The 19,275-nt window shown below is 41.5% G+C and overlaps 1 protein-coding gene across 6 annotated transcripts in view; it reads right to left on the reverse strand.

Moving 5' to 3' along the window:
• The window catches only part of LNX1 (ligand of numb-protein X 1), a 254,018-nt gene that overhangs the window by 158,520 nt on the left and 76,223 nt on the right, over nt 1-19,275 (reverse strand). For 3 of the 6 annotated variants that reach the window (XM_056802620.1, XM_016423249.2, XM_056802621.1), the window contains exon 2: nt 10,028-10,247. The gene's annotated coding sequence lies outside the window, so the exon portion shown is untranslated. Of the gene's footprint in view, nt 1-675; nt 775-9,842; nt 10,248-19,275 lie in introns of all 6 variants that reach the window. The other 3 variants (XM_056802619.1, XM_016423250.2, XM_001371318.4) reach the window with 3 other exon arrangements.

The following is a 19,275-nucleotide window of genomic DNA, read 5'->3' on the forward strand; positions in this document are numbered from 1 at the left end:
CAAATCTGGCTTCACACACTTCTTAGCTGTGTGACCCTGGGCAAGTCACTTCACCCCATTTACCCTTCTGTCTTAGAGTTTTTACTAGGGTAGAAAGTAAAGGTTTAAAAAAAAATTTAATAATAAGTGGCAGAGCTGGGACTCAAATATAGAACTTCATGACCAGTAGTCTTTCCAATACTTTAAACTTCCTAAGAATACTGGAGGAGAATGGTATGCCATATCATACAAACAGAAAGAGACCTCTGCGTGTCTGCTCTGAACAGGATGGTTCTATAACAACAACATTTCTGAGGCAGCTTGAAAACACTAAGATGACTCACTGGTGACTTTATGTACGGATGGCAGCCTAAACATGTACTCATGGAGGCCCACGTGACCAACAAAGGCAGTCAGTCAGCAGCAAGCTATGCAGATCACCTCTGACAATTAGCGATGAAATATTAGTGCCTCACTCTTCTGCACGTGCTGATGCCTTGCACTGTACCATGAGGCTATTAAAGAGAATTCTTGGAGAGCTTTCAGCATTGGTGCTGTGCTTTCATATCTCTCTGATGAATACATCCACAAACAAGTGTCACTGCAAAATGATGGCAGAATTCAAGCCCATATGCTCAAGGCTCAGCCAAATGAGGTAACAAAAAGGCCCTTCAGCTAGAGTATCAGCACACTCACCATAAAACAAGAGCGTTAAAAGTATCCAGACTGTAGAAGGCAGCGAAGAGAATAAACCAATCAGTAGAGTCTTTGGAGCAGGAATGAGTTAGGATTTCTCTAGGAAAAGGGGAAGGAAAGATGATAAAGATGAAAAGGATCACCAGGAACATAGATTTAAAAGTAGAAGAGTCCTTAGATGTCATCTAGTCCAACCCCCCCCCCCCATTTTACATGTGAGTCAATGGTGAACCCAAGCAGTTTAAATGACTTGCTCAACATCAGCCAAAATTGAAATTTGAGTCCAGATCCTCCAACTCAAATCCAGCACTTAGTTGCATTGTTCTGAATCAAGATGAAAAATGGAACAAGGGATAATTTTTAAAGGGCAGAAGTAAATATCTAAGGCTTGGAAACCATCTTCTCTGTTTTGGATTGTTGTAATCAGCTTTATACCCCTAATTCTAAACACTTATTGTATTTGGGTTTCATTAGTTAGATACCACAAAATATGATAAGACTCCAAATGTAAACTGTCTCATTTTTCTCTCCAGTGTTCTTAAAATGACCTTGGTGCTTTCATGGCATCGGTCATGTGACATGGAATTTGTCACCAGCATAAAAGCCAGACTATGCAATGCCAGGACATAAATAGCTATTCTATTTAATGGCTTTCACATAGTACACAGATACCACAGAATTGAGTTGTCTACCTTTTAGAAATGCCAGCTTAGATGAATGCCTGCCAGCAATTGTCCTTCTTAGGCATCTTCAAGATCTTTTCCTTTACTGGATCCTGATCATCTGCCTACAGTCATTCCCAAGTTTCTCCACTACCAGAAAAAAAAAAGAAAAAGAAACAGCCTTCCCATGGCCCTTCTACTATATTCTCCTCTTCTCAGTCACTGTCAGACTCTTTGAAGAAGTCTAGACTTAGTACCTCTTTCCACTTCATCTCCATTATCTCCTTGCAATCCAGCTCTGAACCCCACTAGGCTACTGAAACTGCCCTCTTAGATTTTGCCAAATGGCCTAATCCCCAAATCCAATGCTTTATCTTCCTTGGGGTCAGTTAGATAAAGTAGATAGAGTGCCATACTTGGAATCAGAAAGATTCATCTTCTTTTAAAATCTGACCATAGACATTTACTAGCTGTATGACTCTAGGTAAGTCATTTAAACCTGTTGGCCTCAGTTTCCTCAACTATAAAATTATCTGGAAGAGGAAATGGCAAACCAGTCCAGTATCTTTGACAAGAAAACCCTGAATGAGATCACAAAGAGTTAGACCCAACTGAACAACAAGAGTATCCTCCTTGTCCTCTCTCTACCACTTGCTACTGTAGACTATCCTTTCTTGAATATATTCTCAAACACTGACTGGGGAGGTTTCAGGGTACAATGGTACTGCCCAGTTTGTAATTAGGGGTTTGAATCTCTACTCTAGAGTTTATCTTACTTATGGGACTTTAAGCAAGTATTCTTTAATCTCTTTAATCTTATGATTCTCTGCTAATGTGGGCAGACACTTCCCAAGGTTCTTGCTTCCCAAACTACCCCAGCCTCTTTCCACTCTCTCCCTAGGCAACCTCATTCATAATCACAGCTTTAAGTATCATCTCTCCAGAGATAACTCCCAAATCTCTAGGTTCAGCCTGGACTTCTTTCCCAAGCTCCCAGGTCCTATCTCCAACTACTTTTACCCAAATATCCCAGAGACAACTGAAACTCAGCATGGTCCAATTTGTCTCCTTTCAGTGGGAATTTGTTTGATTCATTGTATTTGTGATCCCAGTGCACCTAACTCATAGTAGGTGCTAAAAAAACACTTGTGGATTCATTAAGGTGGCACCTAGGTCTCCTATCTCCAAATCCAGTATTTTCTATTTTATCAGGCTTCCTTCTTTTTATTCTGCAAAATGATCCTAGGATTAAATTTGGCCTAAGACACTGTGTGACCCTAGGCAAATCACTTAACCCTAATTGCCTAGCCTTTACTGCTCTTATGCCTTGGAACTGATACTTAGTACCAATTCTAAAACAGAGGTAAGGGTTTTAAAAAAATGATCCTAGGACTATTCCCAAAGTTTTAAAAGACTGTCTGCCCTTCGATCCACCCATACCACTGCTGGGTTTGTACCCCAGAGAGATAATAAGAAAAAAGACTTGTATGAAAATATTTATAACCACGTTCTTTGTGGTGGCAAAAAAATTGAAAAATGAGAGGATGCCCTTTAATTGGGGAATGGCTTAACAAATTGTGGTATATGTTGGTGATGGAATACTATTGTGCTCAAAGGAATAACAAAGTGGAGGAATTCCATGGAGACTGGAACAACCTCCAGGAAGTGATGCAGAGCGAAAGGAGCAGAACCAGGAGAACATTGTACACAGAGACTGATACACTGTGGTACAATCGAATGTAATGGACTTCTCCATTAGTGTCAATGCAATGATCCAGGACAATGCTGAGGGACTCATCAGAAAGAACACTGTCCACATCCAGAGTGTGTCAAGGAAGTTCATCCCCTCTCCCTCCTGAGTAGCTTAACCTGTCCATCAAACATTCCTGACATAACACAGTTGAGCCAGGTTTTGCGCCCATGTACCTGTTGTATGTCAATAAAAGTCAAGGCTTTGGGCTTGAGAGGAGGGAGAAGCAAGAAGAGAACGAAAAAGGAAGAAGTCAGGAACAAAGGAGGCAGGTAAGAGGGAAGGAAGAGACTTGCAGTCCAGGCCCCCCTGTGGTCAGGTTACTTAGAGGAATAATTGTCTACCCTTTCTAATAAGCTTTATAAAATATATATCTGGGTAGAAATATTATTTCAGTTCTTACAAGGGAAAGAACTATGGAAATAGAAACACAGAAGAAAAACAACTGCTCAATCACATGGGTAGAGGGGGATATGATTGGGGTTGTAGATGCTAAATGATCTCCCTAGTGCAAACACCAACAACATGGAAATAGGTCTTGATCAATGACATACATAAAACCAGTGGAACTGTTCATTGGCTATGGGAGGGGGGTGAGAGTAAGAGAGGGAAAGAACATGAGTCATATAACCATGGAAAAATATTCTAAATCAATTAAATAGAAATTTTTCAAATTAAAAAAATAATCCTAGTTTTCCAAAAGTTTGTATCTCTTTCTGAATTTATTATGAAACAGAATCACAGAATTTTGGAGTTGGAAGTGACTTCAGTGACCAGCTAATTCAAGTTATACCTGAAAAAGAATCTCTACTAAAATGTACCTAACAAATAGCCACCCTGTTTCTGAAAGAAGGCTTACCATGAGACAGTCCACTCTGCTTCTGGACAGCTCTATTAGAAGCCTGCATCTTCCATCAAGACTAAATGTATCCCCTTTCAGTCTTCTACCTATTACAACTGGCTCTACCCTCTGGGATTAAACGATTCTAATCCCTATTCCACAGTTATAGGGGTTCTGGGTTGGGTTTTTTTTTTTTTAAGCACTTGAAGACAGGCTAACCATTTCCAGAGAGCTTAAATCCTTCTACTTCCACTTCTAGCCTATTAAATCATACCAGTCCTTTTCCCTTCCTTTTCCCTGATGTGCCCAAACATCAAAAACCTCTAATTCCATGCCAGGCCTCCTACCAGACCACTGGGAAAAGGCACTTGGCTTGTCCTTTCCCTTTGAATTTATTTATTTTATACTATACGTCTGTGTTTATGCATCTATCTATATTCCATCCACCACCATTAAATTGCAGATTATACAAAGGAAAAGATGGTATCACTCTTTGCCTCCTTCAGAATCCAGCAGTGCTCTGGATATGGCAGGCATTTGAATGTTTGAGTTAAATTGGTTTTACAGAATAGCCTTCTCTCCTTGACGGATCATGCCTTTCTGCAAGGTAACATAACATTTTCTCCATTTTCACAAGACAGAATTAGAACAGATGTGACATCAAGTGACCAGGCAAACAACTGAGCCTAGACTCTAGGAATTCTGCCTCTAGGAATAAACTCTTGCTCAATTATAGCAAGGACCTGGGACTACAACCTGATTTACACATGAAGGGGCATTTCAACCAGCAGATAGACACTGTATCCCACAACTACAACTCAAACAGGGTACTCATTGTTGCTAGTTTCCTGCCCACAGCAACATCTTTTAGGTCATCAGGAGAATCTGCCAAGAGATTCCATTGCTAGGCATACACCCCATTGAGGTCAGTGATAACAAATTAATTCAAAAAAAGAAGGCGGTCATACAATACATCAAAATATTTATAACAGCACTTTTTGTGGTGCCAAATACTTGGAAACAAGATAAATATTCATCAAATAGGAATGACAGAAAAATTGTGATGCTTGATTGTACTGAAATTTGACTGTGCTATCAAGAGCAAAGAAGAGAAAGCACAGAGGCACTTAAATGAAATGATGCAAAATAAAGTAAATAGAGTCAGGAAACTAGCATATAAGTGGAAAAACAACAACAACAAAATAATTGAAACTGAATTGGGGGTTATTATTAAGACCACGTTTGAGGAAGAGATGCAAGGAGAAACCTTCCTTACTTCTTTGCAGAAGCGGGGTGGTCAGCTTTGAAACATAGTACATATACTTCTTCAATGTGTTGAATTGGCTCTCCTAAAGTTTTTTCTCTTCTTCTGTCTTTGATTTTTTGTTATAGGAGATGGTTCTTTCTGAGTGATACTGGTAGAAATGTAATTGATATAAAAAAGATATCAATAAAATCTATTTTTATTGTTTAAACCCTTACCTTCAATCTTGGAATCAAAATTGTGTATTGGTCCCAAAGCAAAAGAGCAATAAGGGCTAGGCAATGGTGGGGAGGGTAGTAATTTGCCCAGGGTCACACAGCTAGGAAGTATCTGGAAGAGGCCAGATTTCAACCCATGACCTCCCATCTAACAGGCCTGGTTCTCAGTCTACTGAATCACCTAGCTATCCCCAATAAAATAGATTTTTAAAGAGAAAAACCTACTTCATGTATTCACAATTCACTGGATCTCAGCCTACAGGTCTGGAATTGTAATGTCACTTTTTAAACTTTCTTTATTATTCATTTTTTGTTTTGGTTTGTATTTTCTTTTTCTATGTGGTTAATATGGACATGTTTTACATGACTGCACATGTACAATATATATCAAATGATTTGCCTTCTCGAGGAGGTGAAAGAGAAGGAGAAAGAATTTGGGGAAACAACATTTTTAAAAAGTTAATTTTTGTTTACATGTAATTGAGAAAAAATAAAATTAAATGGAGATTTGTAATATCTAAGTTGTAAATTATTCTAGACAGATTATTAACAAGGATGATAAATGTTTCCCCTCAAGAGAATGAGTAGATCAGTTGTTCTTTCTGAAACAATATTAACATTTGCTAATAAAACATTGCCCCTAAATACTAAACCTGAAAAACCCACCAGGCTTGAGTTTATAACCTGCCTATCTAGGTTTGTAAACAAAACAAGTCTATTTTTATAGTGTATCAGCATATCTATCATTTAGTCAATTTTTTTAAAAAATAGATGAGAAAACAGATGGGTAGGGAGAGACAAGTCTTCTCCCAAATTTGCTCCCAAATACCTAGCAAAGTTGGGATTCGAATTCCCAGTCCTCAAATCACCAGGCCATTACTCAGCCACCTTGAGTGATGACTTCCTAATGGCCCAGGCAGGCACATGACCCTGCCCTCAAGGAGGAGATGGGGCCTGTCCACCTATAAGAGTGACCCATGGGTCTGGATCTAGTCTTCTTTTCTTTGCTTCTTGACCACAAATAGGTCTTCAAAGTCTTGTGATAGTCAGTTCTGTGACAAACAAATATGCTGTGCTCTAGTGATATTCTGTCTGCCTTGCTTCTTCTCTAGAACCTCAGCTTACTGGCATCTTTCTACCTGTGACCTCAAAGATGAGAAGCTAATCAGCCCTGAATGGCACCCTATAAAACATATGGAGCTGTCCTGAGGCCAGGTCCCAACAATCCTAGTCAGAATTTAGTACATCCATGGGAATTTAGTTTTGGTTTTTTATTTTCTTTTTCTACGTGGTTAACAGGGACATGTTTTACATTGACTGCACATATACAATCTCTACAAAATATTTGCCTTCTCGAGGAGGTGAGAGAGAAGGAGAAAGAATTTGGGGAAACAACCTCTGACAGGGTCATCCTCTCACCACGGCTTGAAGACCTTTGTGGTCAAGACTCCCTAGGGACATCCCTGGTCACATCCTTTCTTTATGCTTTCCTAGTATTGTTTTGGAGGTAACAGTCTAGTACTTTTCTCTTACTTTCTTTGCCTTGCCTTTTGTGTTCCTTTGGGTGATTCCAGTTAAACTACATGTTTTCATGGGCCAAATAAAAGGACCAGCTGCTTCTATCATTAATTGACCTCCCAGTTTCTTTGCAAATCCCTTTCTGTCCAAGCAAGGGAACTCAAGAAAGGCCACAGAAGAGACATAATCAACAGATAATATTTTACTTAACACAATTAGTGAGCTTTGACAAATGGCCTCCATTTTTCTTCCTGAGTCTGACACTCATTGCCTGCACCTGAGAGAGAATGAGCTTCCCCATTGTGGAAAAAGATACTTAATCTGACTTTTAGCACAATAGATTTGGGGTTCAGAGTTCCTTAACTTTTTTGGTCTGTTGAGTCTTCATTTCCAAGATAAAGGAGTTGGACTAGATGACCTCAAAGATCCCTTCTAACTGTAGATCTATGATCTAGAAAGATCATGTCTGGTCATGGTTCCCTTCACTGATTCCTAACTGAAGGAATTCCTCATTCTTGTATTTCCCTAGAGTAATAGTACTTTATCTACATTTCTTTTCTCAGATATACTCGATCTGTACATATGTTGCATTTCCATTTTCAGTAGAATAGAAGTTCCTAGTGAGGCAGGGAAAGGACCAGTTTTCTTTTTTTATACAAGCCCTTGGCAGGAGATCTTCCTGGGATTAAAATTCACAACCAGGAGAACACTTGGGAAACTTTTGTGGAATTATACTGAATCTGGTGGTACTAATTGCCTTCATCACATTTCTCCAGACAACAATGGTGCATTGGTCCAGTGGTCTGTGGGATACCCTGCATTTGCTGCTCTCTGGGTAGGTAAAGGAAGAAGAGGGGCGGGATAGAGAAATTGAGTCAGAGCTGACAGGGCATAGCAGCTCCTTCCTTCTGCTGGAGAATCAAATGGTGGCAATCAGCCCAGTATGCTTCATGGGAGGAAACTCAAAAGCCTTGCTTCTGCTTTATTCCCTTCTTTTGTTAGGTTTTGTGGGAACTATCAAGGATGTAGTTATTTACAATTAATAACAACAGTGACTATCATAATTATTTAAATTTGTTTTCCCAAAAGACCTTTAGATGGAACTCCTCAAAGTGGACCAGGAAAACTTCTTTAAATAAAGTTTGACTCTTTAAACTATAATCTCTTAGCAAAGCCTCTATCTACTAAACAAACAAAAAAATGGCACTAGCTCAAAGTACCCCAATGAGTCAGGAATAGCTATATTCTAGAACAGTCTGATCCTGAATTCCAATCTCTGAACATACTCTGACTGTCTGTCTCTCTCTGTCTCTGTCTGTTTGTCTGTCTCTGTCTCTGTCTCTCTCCCCCCCTCTCCCTGTACCTTTTTGTGACTTTCAACAGGCTACTTTGAGTCTCTAGTCCTCAATTTCCTCATCTGTAAAATAAGAGCATGTTAGACTTAGAGAACCTCAAAGGTTTCTCTTTAAATCTGATTCTTTTCCCCTGTTTCCTTTTTTCTCTTCCCCCACCCTCAACTTCCTCTCCCCCACCAAAATTTGTTTGCCTATAGAGCTGCCCCCTTAATGGGAAGGGGGAGGAATTGTTTGCCTAAGGTTCAAATACAGTGCTTAAAAGGAGATGAACTTTTCATCAAGGAATTAGGGACCCACAGTGATCTGATTCCATTCGATACCAGAAATAGGATATTGTATTGTCTGAAGACAAATCCTGAACTGAATCACAATTCCAATAAGGCAAAGGCAGTAAGTAGCCACTGGCCAAGCACACAGGCTCCGAAAATAAAGGATGCAAAGGTCAGAGAGGAGAACAATAGTGGTCTCAAAGGAGTGAGAGGAATTGGCAGCCACAGCAGGACTAGTTTGGCTGGTGAGAGGCTACTCTGTCGGAGACAAACTTCCCCAGATTGTTTCCATTTCTACTTTGGGAGAATGAATGTGCACTTTGACTTTTGGGGTGGATGAATATCAGCATAATTACTAACAGATCACTTCCTTGCAAACTTCTTTCTTTATGTATGTGCTAACTTGAAAGTTTCAGCAAAAGAGCTGATGTAGGAGTTGGTCACATTGCACCTCAAGGTCTGTTTCTTTCCATGAGTTTCCCACAGACAGGCACCGACCCCCCAGTACTGCATGTGGCTTGCACACCCAGAACCCCCATGATGGAAACACCTCTAGTGTAAGTCAGTACACCGAGGGGGAGCCTGCAACTCATGCTACCTGCAAGATATTTATTAAGGAAACGAATATGGGTCCTGGAGCTAAAGTTACTTGTAGGAGGGGAAAAAAGTAAGGTCCTGGCAGAACAATCTACTAAACAGTTTATTTACTATTAAAATGCAAAAAGGGTAATTTATACCAGGAGAGCCCCCCCCCCTTCCTACCCCATTCATGAAGTTCAGAAAAGATAATCCATGTTACCTGAGCTAAAGGTTTCATAAACATGTCTGAATTTAAAGTATTCTAATACAGATCACAATCTCCCAGTAAAAAGATTGTACAACTGAGAACAAAAATTAAATATGTCTTTAAAAAAAAAGGTTAGGAGCTAGGAAACTTGGGAGGGGGCACAGAAAGAAAAAACAATTGCATTTACAGTCTAGGGAAGCACTCAGTCCACAGACAAGAGGTGCTTTTGAAATAGTTTCAAGAAACAAAACAATGTGACAATCTTTGGTGGAAATGAAATTGATGAAAGTCAAAAATAAAATGAATCGAAACAGAGTGGGTTAACTATTGTCTCCTCCCCACCATAGAAATTGCCCTGATCAAAATCTCCCCTCCCCCACCTTGTAATTAGCATTAAGGAAATCTCCTGCCCGCCCCCCCCCCCCCTCCTGAAATGAACAGGATGATTAGAATTCAAGAAAGTTTACAACTCCAAATCAAATTCAAAGATTTCTTCTTCTCACCTTCGCAGTTCCATTTTTAGGGGGAGGAAAGGAATATCCCAGAAAGGAAGAGGCTGAATTAATGATTTTTCAAAGCAGCATGAACCTTGGGGCTTGAGAGAGTTTTTAGTGTGTGACCAGAAGAGCCAACTTCTCCCCCAGAAGGAGCTTCCCCTCTCCTGAGAAAAGAGTAAAGATGTACTCACTCACTCAGCCAGTTTCTTTCCTGTTTCCTGTTCGGAACAATGTGACCAGTGGTCGGTCTCACTAGCCAGAGAAAATGGGCGTTTCAGCTCACCTTTCCAGGTGTAGTGATTCTGAAGCCGTCCACCGACAGGCAGAGCACATACATCCCTTGCACGTAAGTCAGCCAGACTCAGTTGGGTCTGTCCTGTGACACCACATTCGCCTTCCTTGGGCAGGTGTCTGTGGGGAAGAAGAATGAATGGTATTGGTTGGCCTGGAGCACGAAATGTGTGACATCACACCGAACCCTGGAAAGATCATCTTCGTGGCTTCCACCTTAGTGATTGAACCAGTCAGGAAATTCCTCGGGACCAGTCATTTACCTGAATACCTGCAGGCAGGTGCAAATCATTCAGTTAGAGTCATTTGCAGGGAGCCACTTACTTTCTTTTTCAAGGAGCAACCCAACCTGCCAGCTTCTGGGGAGCTGCTGGCTGCTCTCCACCTGCTAGATAGTTTATAGAACTCTCCAAATGTCATCGTAATAGACTTGACTTAAACAAGGACCACGGAAAAATTGGGTGTGTAGAAACTGAGTAATACAGTAAAAAGCACGCTAGAGAGGCAGGTCAGGGGACCTGGGTTCAAATCCCAATCACCTCTGTGACCTTGGCAAGTCACCTAACCTCTAGGACCAAGTCCCTCATCATTAAAAGGAGGAAAGGGCTAAATTAGATGGCTTCTTGGGACCTTCCTTCTGTTCTAAAATGGCATGAAATTCAGTAAGTTGTTTTGGAGGTTTTTTGCTCTTTTCATGACAAAAAGCTTCGATTCTTCTCCAATACAATAATAAAAAGGATTTTTTAAATCACTTTGTATTTACTTGGACAAGCTTTGGAATCAATGTACATGTTTCCTTCACTAGAATCTGAGCTTCTTAAGGGCAGAAACTGTTTCATTTTTTGTTTGTTTGGTTTTGTTTTACTGTCAAATACACCTTTGGATACTTAAATGCTTGTTAAATGACAAAGTTTTGGTGAGCTTCATTCATTCTTTACTCCGAATGTTAGAGCTAAGGAGAACTTCAAGAAATTGTCTAATCCTACCTCCTTGTTTTTAGAGAGATAAACTGAGGCTGTGAGGATTGAGAGTTTATTCAAAGAAATTTAAGGAGCAGCAGCTAGGTGGTACAGTGGATAAGAGCTCTGGGTCTGGAGTCAAAAAGACTCATCTTCCTGAATTCAAATCTAGCCTCAGTCCCTTACTAGCTGTGTGACCCTAGGCAAGTCACTTAACCCTGTTGATCTCAGTTTCCTTATCTGTAAAATGAGCCAGAGATTATCAAGAGACCCCCACAGTGTGCTCACAGAGAGATAGACTAGAGGCAACAACAACCACCACCAAGAAACTTCAGGTAGATTGTGGCAGTCAGAATTCAAATCTAGGTCTTCTGACCAGAAATCCAATTTTTTGTTTTGTTTTGGAAAAGGGGAGGGTGAATCTATGCCACACTCTTAACTAGGAGAATTGACTGCTAATTTCCAATGAGATTTTAAACTTTTTTTTAATTGTGCATTTTTGGGGTTCCAATGACAAAGTTAGAAGTTTGTAACAGTAGTCATGCCCATTACAGCTTGCTCAGCTGGCACGGGGCAGTTACAATTCTTTGTAGACCTGCAATTACAAGTAATTTAAATGATTCAGATTAGAATGCTATTAATAAGGCGATTTTGCCTGCTAGTTAGAGACAGGAAGGAGGAGTCTGAAGTCGTTATTTCTATTCCTAGCTTATTGTATGACCCTGGGCGGGATGCCATTTCAGCCTTTTTTCCACCAGGAAAAAGAAGGATAATGCTCCTTACCTCATGTCAAAACAAGTTGTTATGGGAATATTAAAAGGCAATTCAAGTGAGTGTGGTAAACAGGCATTCATTCATTCATAATTGAATTTCAATGCTTTATATTTTTATGGCCTCTTTCCAAGATCCTTGAACAATTTAGACTACGCACTGGAATGTACCACCTGGGGAAACTGTGGAATCTCCTGCCCTGGAGGCCTTTAAAAATAGGCCAGCCAGTCCTCTTCTTTCAAGAATGGCCTAGATAATTTTAGGGAGTTCCTTGCAACTTGATGATGGCTCTAAAAATTGTTCCCCCCCAATCTGAGGGAAAAGGTGCTAGAATTCTCAAGTACTTCTTCCTCCTTCCTTTCTTCCTACCTCCCCTTATGAAAATGCTCATTTTAAAAGGTGACAATATTGGGGGGGGGGGGGGGGGGGAGGCGGCTGGATATATGATTTCATCAGTGCTGGAACTTCCCAGAGAAGTGCCTCTACCATTGCAGAAGGGCATCTTCTCTGGATCTGTTAGACAGATCCCTAGTGTCTTGCCCAGGGTCACAGAGCCCTCCCTGCCTCAACTGCCCTTTCTTTCCCTGTTAGAGCTGCTTTTCAAAGGGTGAGACTTCGGGTGTCAAAATTAGTCAATTCAGTTAAACAAATGAAGTAAGTACAGGCTGTCAGGGACAGTACAGCCAACTTGGCATCTAGACACCTTTGGTTCTGACATTTATTACTTTTTGTGACTTACTTAGTTGTGGTTGAGTTGTTTCAGTCAGGTCTGACTCTTTGTGACCCCAGGTGGGGTTTCCTTGGCAAAGACACTGGAATGGTTTGCCATTTCCTTCTCCAGCCCATTTTATAGATGAGGAACTGAGGCAGGCGGGGTTAAGTGGCTTATCCAGGATCACAGAGTCAGTAAGGGGTTGAGGCCAGATTTGAACTCCCAGAAGAGTCTTCCTGATTCCAAACCCATTCTCTATCCACTGTCTGAGCCTCAATTTCTTAACCTATAAAACTGGAATGAGGATACATATGCCATCTGCCTCACAGAGTTGGAAACAAAGCATGCTGTAAAATGTAAAGGGCTATTAAAATGGGAGTTGCTATTAGTAGATATTATCTCATTTTATTTTTATGTTGTCTTCCTCTCACCATCAGCCCTCATCTTGCCACTGTACAGTGGGTTCGATAAAACCCAAAGTCTGACCTACAAACTCTTTCAGGCACTGTGGCTGTGCTAGAGTGCCAAAAAACCCTGAATTTGTAAGCCTGATTGAGTCTCAACCCCTCTTTACTGCAAATGATCATTACTATTATTCCTATTATCAACAGTAATAATAAAACGATAGTCACCATTTATGTAACATTTTAAGGAACCTCACTTGATCCTCACAGCAACATTAGCAGTTGATGCTATTATTATCTCCATCTAACCGACAAGGAAATGGAGATGGACAGTCGGTGAAATGACTTGCTCTGGGTCACTCAGCTAGAAAATATCTGAGGCAGGATCTGAGTTCAGATCTTCCTAACTTTGGGGCAGCTAGGTGTGGAGAAGATAGAGTTCTGAGCCTGAAGTCAGGAAGACTCATTTTTCTGAGTTCAAATTTGGCCTTAGACATTTCCTAGCTGTGTGACCTTGGCCAAATCACTTAATCCTATTTGCCTCAGTTTTCTCCAATGTTAAATGAGCTAGAGAAGGAAATGGCAAGCAAAGAGTCAGACATAATTGAACAATACACAACAACAAGCTTCCTGATTCCAGGTCCAGTACTCTATCCACTGTGCTACCTCACTGACCCATTTCTAATATGGTGGTAATAATAAAAGCAGGATAGGGAACTGGAAAGGATACTGACTGGGTTTAGAGTAAGAAAACCCATTTGAATTCCTGCTCTATCACGTATTACCTTCATAACTGAGCAAGTTATTTGATGGCTAAGGGATTTAGTTTTCCCATCAATTAAACACTTTATTAAAAACCTTAAGACTGCTACACACTGGGGAGAAAAAAAAAGTCCCTGCTTTCCATTCTATTATATGTGTGCATGCTTATATGTAGATAAGGTGATTTGTAGGATGTGGGAAGCATTTAGCAACTAGGAGAACGCAAAAAAGGAGATCTGTAAAAGGAAGGGAGATGAACTGAGGATCTCTTAAGATCCCTTGCAGTTTCAAAAGTCTTTGATCCCAGAAGCTAAGTGGCACAGTGATAGAGCACCAGGTCCGGAGTTGAAAAAAACTGGGTTCAAATGTGGCCTCGGATGTTTCCAAGTTGTGTGACTCTGGACAAGTCACTTAACCTGGTTTGCCTAAGCCCTTGCCCTTTTGCTTACAATTATTACTAAGATAGGAAGTTAAGAGTTCAAAAAAAAAGTCTTTGATCTAATAGGCAAGGCACAGTGCTCCACATCAGAGAAGGCTCTATGTGGATTTCTTTTCTGGTTTATACATGTATTATCATGCAAAACATATTTCCATTTTTTTTTTCTGTAAGCGAATACTCATATAAAACCCAAACCCCCAAATAAAAACCCAAATAAATGAAAGTGCAAGAGTGTGATCTGCATTCCAACATCTATGAAGATTTTTTAAGTGTTTTTTCACTGTACCTTAAACTTGCCACCTTAGTACTGAAATATAATCCAGCTTGGGATCAATGACCAGAAGGAGTCATTCGGTACAGCTGGAGGGGGAGGGATAGTTTTGGTCTCAGGCACTGAGGCTCTTTAAATGCCTGGAGGATATTTAATTTGCGCTTATTATTTGTTTGTTTCTTTGTTAGTCTCGGTGATTTCCCCCAGGTAAGGAACTTTCCCTAGAGTGGATACTAACTTGCCCTGGGATGGATAAAGTCCAAAGCCCAGGCTGACCTACTTTACAGACTCTTTCAGGGGAGTTTAGAAGTTTAAGATTCACAAGTGAAGACTGAGTGATTTTACCACCAACTAACATCTATTTCCCCCTTCTGAATTTCAGCCCTTTGGAAACTGTCATGGATGGTGGAAAAAAAAAAAAGCCTCGTAAGAGAGAAAAGCACAACAGCTAACAAAATCCCTCTCACAGAAAGGAGAAAGTCCTACGCTGTAAAGGTGCTTTAAAGGTTGAGTACCGCCTTTTGTAATAAAAGGGCGAACGCCAATGCTCCCTACAAAAAACAAAAGCACTTCTTTTGCTCCTGAAAGGGTGTTCCCAATGGGAGGGGGGGGGGGCGGAGGAGGAGGAGAACTAGTCTGCCGGCTTTATGAATCACCAGAAAGCCCCGCCCTAATATCTTTAAAGGGGATCTGCCCTTTAGGACCTCAAGGGTTATGAATCGAACACCGACCACTATTTTATTTTATTTGGCAAGGACAAAAGATGGTTCTTTCGAACCACGCAGTCAAAGCAAAAGGCTCAGATTTGATCAGCTGCTAGATATCAAAGGGGCAAAACCTCTCCATTAGGCAACTCTGCCCCAAGGTACTGAACCCAAAGGCCCTGTTACTCTTACAGCGGGTATTATTGCTTTATATGGTTTCCTTGATGGTTAGAGATAGATTTGAGTAATAGGAAGAAAATATTCAAAAGAAGAACAAAGCCGGAATGATTTTAGTCAATCGATCAATAAACACTTTTAAACCATCCTTCTTAGTAGCAAGTTGTTGTTGTTGTTTTTAACCCTCGCCTGGAGTCTTGGAATTAATGATGTATATTCGTTTCAAGGCAGATGAGTGGTAAGGGTTAGACCAGCATTGGTGAAGCATTGGTACACATGCCCAGCCTGGGGAGTTGCTCCATTCCCCCCTTCCCTGCCTCAGGACATTTTTTGCATGCCTCGACCCTCCAAGCAGGCACTTCCTCCTCTCCCTCCAAGGAGCTCACAGACAGTTTGAATTTGCCCTCTGGGCAGCCAAAAACCTTCCTCCACCCTGGGCTAGGCAGTAGGGGTTATGAGAATTACCCAAGGTCACACAGCTGTAAAGTGTCTGAGGCCCCGCTCTCAATCCACTAAGCCATCTAGCTGCCCCTACCTTCTGTTTTAGAGTCTTTTCTAGATTAACATTTGTTTCTGAGTTTGACAACAGGAGTTGTTTCAGTCATGTCTTGATTCTTCATGACCCCACATAAGTTGGTTATTATTGTTGTTGTTATTATTATTTTGGCAAAGTTACTGGAATGGTTTGCCATTTCCCTCTCCAGCTCATTTTACAGAAGAGGTAACTGAGGCAAACAGGGTTAAGTGATTTGCTCAGGGTCATATACCAAGGATATATCTGAGGTCATATCTGAACTCAAGGCCTCCCCATTCCAGGTCTGGTGCTCTATCCACTGTAGCAGCTAGCTGCCCCAATCAATAAACGTTTATTAAGCACCTACCATGTGCCAGGTATTTTGCTAATAACTGGATATACAAAAAGAGGCAAAAGATAGTTCTTGACTTCAAGGGGCTTATAATCTAATAGGGGAGACATCAAACAAATATGTATAGAATTATAGTCAAATTTATTTGTGAATTAGTACAAAGCATATTAGGTGGCAAGGTGAATAGATCATTGGGCTTGAAGTCAGTAGGATCTGAATTCAAATTTAACCTCAGAAACTTACTAGCTGTGTGATCCTGGTCAAGTCACTTAATCCTATTTCCCTCAGTTTACTCATCTGAAAAATGAGCTGGAGAAGGAAATGGCAAACCATTCCATTATCTTTACCAAAGAAAACCTAAATGGGGTCTTGAAGAGTCAGACATGACAAAGAATTCAACAAGATAATAACACAAAGCATAAAAAATGAGAAGGGGGCAGCTGGGTGGCTCAGTAGATTTCAAGTCAGGGTCGGAGACAGGAGGTCCTGGGTTCAAATTTGACCTCTTAACCTCCATTGCTTAGCCCTTACCACTCTTCTGCCTTGGAACCAGTCAATAAACACAGTATTGACTCCAATATGGAAGGTAAGGGTTTAAAAAAAGAGAGAGAAGAAAGCGAACTAGCTAGGAAAACTTTATAAGGTCACAGGCACTGTCTGTCCCATTAATACAAAATTCTTGCATTTTTCAACTGAGACACAGGGAGCCATGCCTGTGATTCTCTCCCTCTTCATCTCTGCATCCTGAAACTCCCTAGCTTCCTTTTAAGAGTCGCCTCCAGTGCCGTGGAAAGAATGATGGGTTTGGAGTCAGAGCATTTGCGTTCGAATCTTGGATCTACCACTTACTACCTGAAGGATTCTGGACAACTTCTCTAGACCTGGATTTCCTCATCTATAAAATGAAGGGCCTCTAAGGCCTCTCACAGTCTAAAGTAATGATTCTTTGATTTCCTAACACAGAAATGTCTGTGCGGGCAAATAAAGCGCAGTTTTCTGTGAATGAGAAGTAAAAAAATGAGATCCAGGCACGCCCTCCATTTTCAAGCCAACCCTCCCCTCTAGTCAACTTGGCTTACTTAAGAGTCCACTACAGGGTGGCCACGTCTATGTGCATAATCAGAAAATCCGGAATAATGGAGTCTTAGCCCTTTCAGACCGCGCTGGGGAAGCACCAGTCCCTGGCCTGGCCAATCCCCTTTTCAAGGTCTGATAGCTCCTAGAGTTAGTACCTTACATTTGGCTTAGCGAAAGGCAGGGACATTTGAATGACCTGCGGTGAGGTTGGAAGAGAAGTTTTAATAATGAGGGCAGGGAAATAATTAACTTAGTGGGTTTGGGGTAGAGAGAGGCTGCCTACATTCCACCTCCCTCCCAGACCAGAGCTTGAATTTTTTAACTGGGCAGAAACTTCCATTATTCCAAGTACTCAAAACCACTTTGATGGGGCTCTTTGTTATGGAATTGATAACAAGGAGTAACAAGACTTCTTTGCTCCAGAAGGTCACAGCTAGAGCCAGCAGTCTTGTTGGACCTTTAAAAAGAGAACCCTTCAAATCTGGCCTCAGATACTTCCTAGCTGTGTGTGTGTGTGTGTGTGAGAGAGAGAGAGAGAGAGAGAGAGGGAGAGGGAGGGAGGGAGGGAGAGAGAGAGAGGAGAGAGAGAGAGAGAGAGAGAGAGAGAGAGAGAGAGAGAGAGAGAGAGAGAGAGAGAGAGAGAGAGAGAGAGAGAGAGAGAGAGAGAGGAGAGAGAGAGAGAGGGAGGGAGGGAGAGAGAGAGGGAGAGGGAGAGAGAAAGAGAGAGAGAGGGAGGGAGGGAGGGAGAGAGAGAGGAAGAGGGAGAGAGGGGAAGGCAGAACCAAAAAGAGGGGTTACACAAACACAGAGACATGCCCTGGAGCAGGCCTCCTGGATGGAGATAGGCTTCAGCATCCCCCATGCCTCACAGAGAATCATGCACAACTAAAGAGACTGGAGCCATAGGCAGGAAACGGAAGACTCCTACTGAGAGCCTGGTAGAGGCAATTATTGACTGTCTTCCAAGGGCAAGTAATAGGAGTTCCCAATTCAGGACTGGGTAGGAACTCCAGCTGACCCCAGTGAAACTCAAACTCTAAGAGTACATCATGGACTAATGGGGGGGGGGGGGGGGCTAGTCAAAGAACCCTGGGGTCTTAACCTAAGAGTGATGGGAAAGGTAGGGCTCTGTGGAGAAGTTAATAGCATGACTTCAGTATACTCAAGTTTTTGGACTTATTCTTCCCTGTTACTGTTGAGGGTGCCACCCTTCTCCCAGGCACCCAAGCTGGCAGCCACCTCCCCCATATCCAATAGTCTTGAACTCCAGTCAATGTTACCTTCTCAACAGCACTTGTATACATGCCCTCTCTCCTCTGACACTGCCACCATCTAGGCATAGGCTCTCAACATCTCATACCTGGACTGTGGAAATATCCATCCACCACTCGGCTGCCCACTAGATCTTCCTAAAGCCTAGAGCTAACAATGTCACCTAATTTATTAAACTCTTATCAGTTCCAGAAGCAAAGATAAAAACTCCCAGGCATTCAAAGCCCTTCCTTACCAGACCGAAGTCTTCTCCTTCCAAAACTAAACGCTCTCCTACCTGTTTTCTGTAGTCTGAAATCTCTTTAATAGGAAACAGAACTTTTCATTCCACAATTGAAGATAAAAAGTGTAAGATGGATGACTGAGGTAGCTTCTTGGCTCTGACTCCTTCACAATGAAGTGGAATCAATCATGTAGCTTGTAGTTAGACTTTAAAAAGCTTGGAATACCAGTTTTCTTAGAGCAAGGATTCCAGATTCTGTGAAACTTTTGGGAGAACTCTCATAATCTAATCACTCTAATCTCATTTGAAAGACCTTTGGCCCTACCTTAGATACTGCTGTCTGAGATAGGAAGGTCCCAATTGGCCTTCAGAGGCCATCTCTGGAGTCTATGGAGGCCTGGAGTCCCCATAGTTCTTTGGGGTTTTACACTCCCAAGCTTGGTCTGAGAACTCCTTGAGAAACTGCCAGGGCCATGTTCCCTGGGATGGTCATTTCAACTCCCCAGAACTC

This window comes from Monodelphis domestica, chromosome 6, assembly GCF_027887165.1.
Source record: "Monodelphis domestica isolate mMonDom1 chromosome 6, mMonDom1.pri, whole genome shotgun sequence".
Taxonomy (NCBI): domain Eukaryota; kingdom Metazoa; phylum Chordata; class Mammalia; order Didelphimorphia; family Didelphidae; genus Monodelphis; species Monodelphis domestica.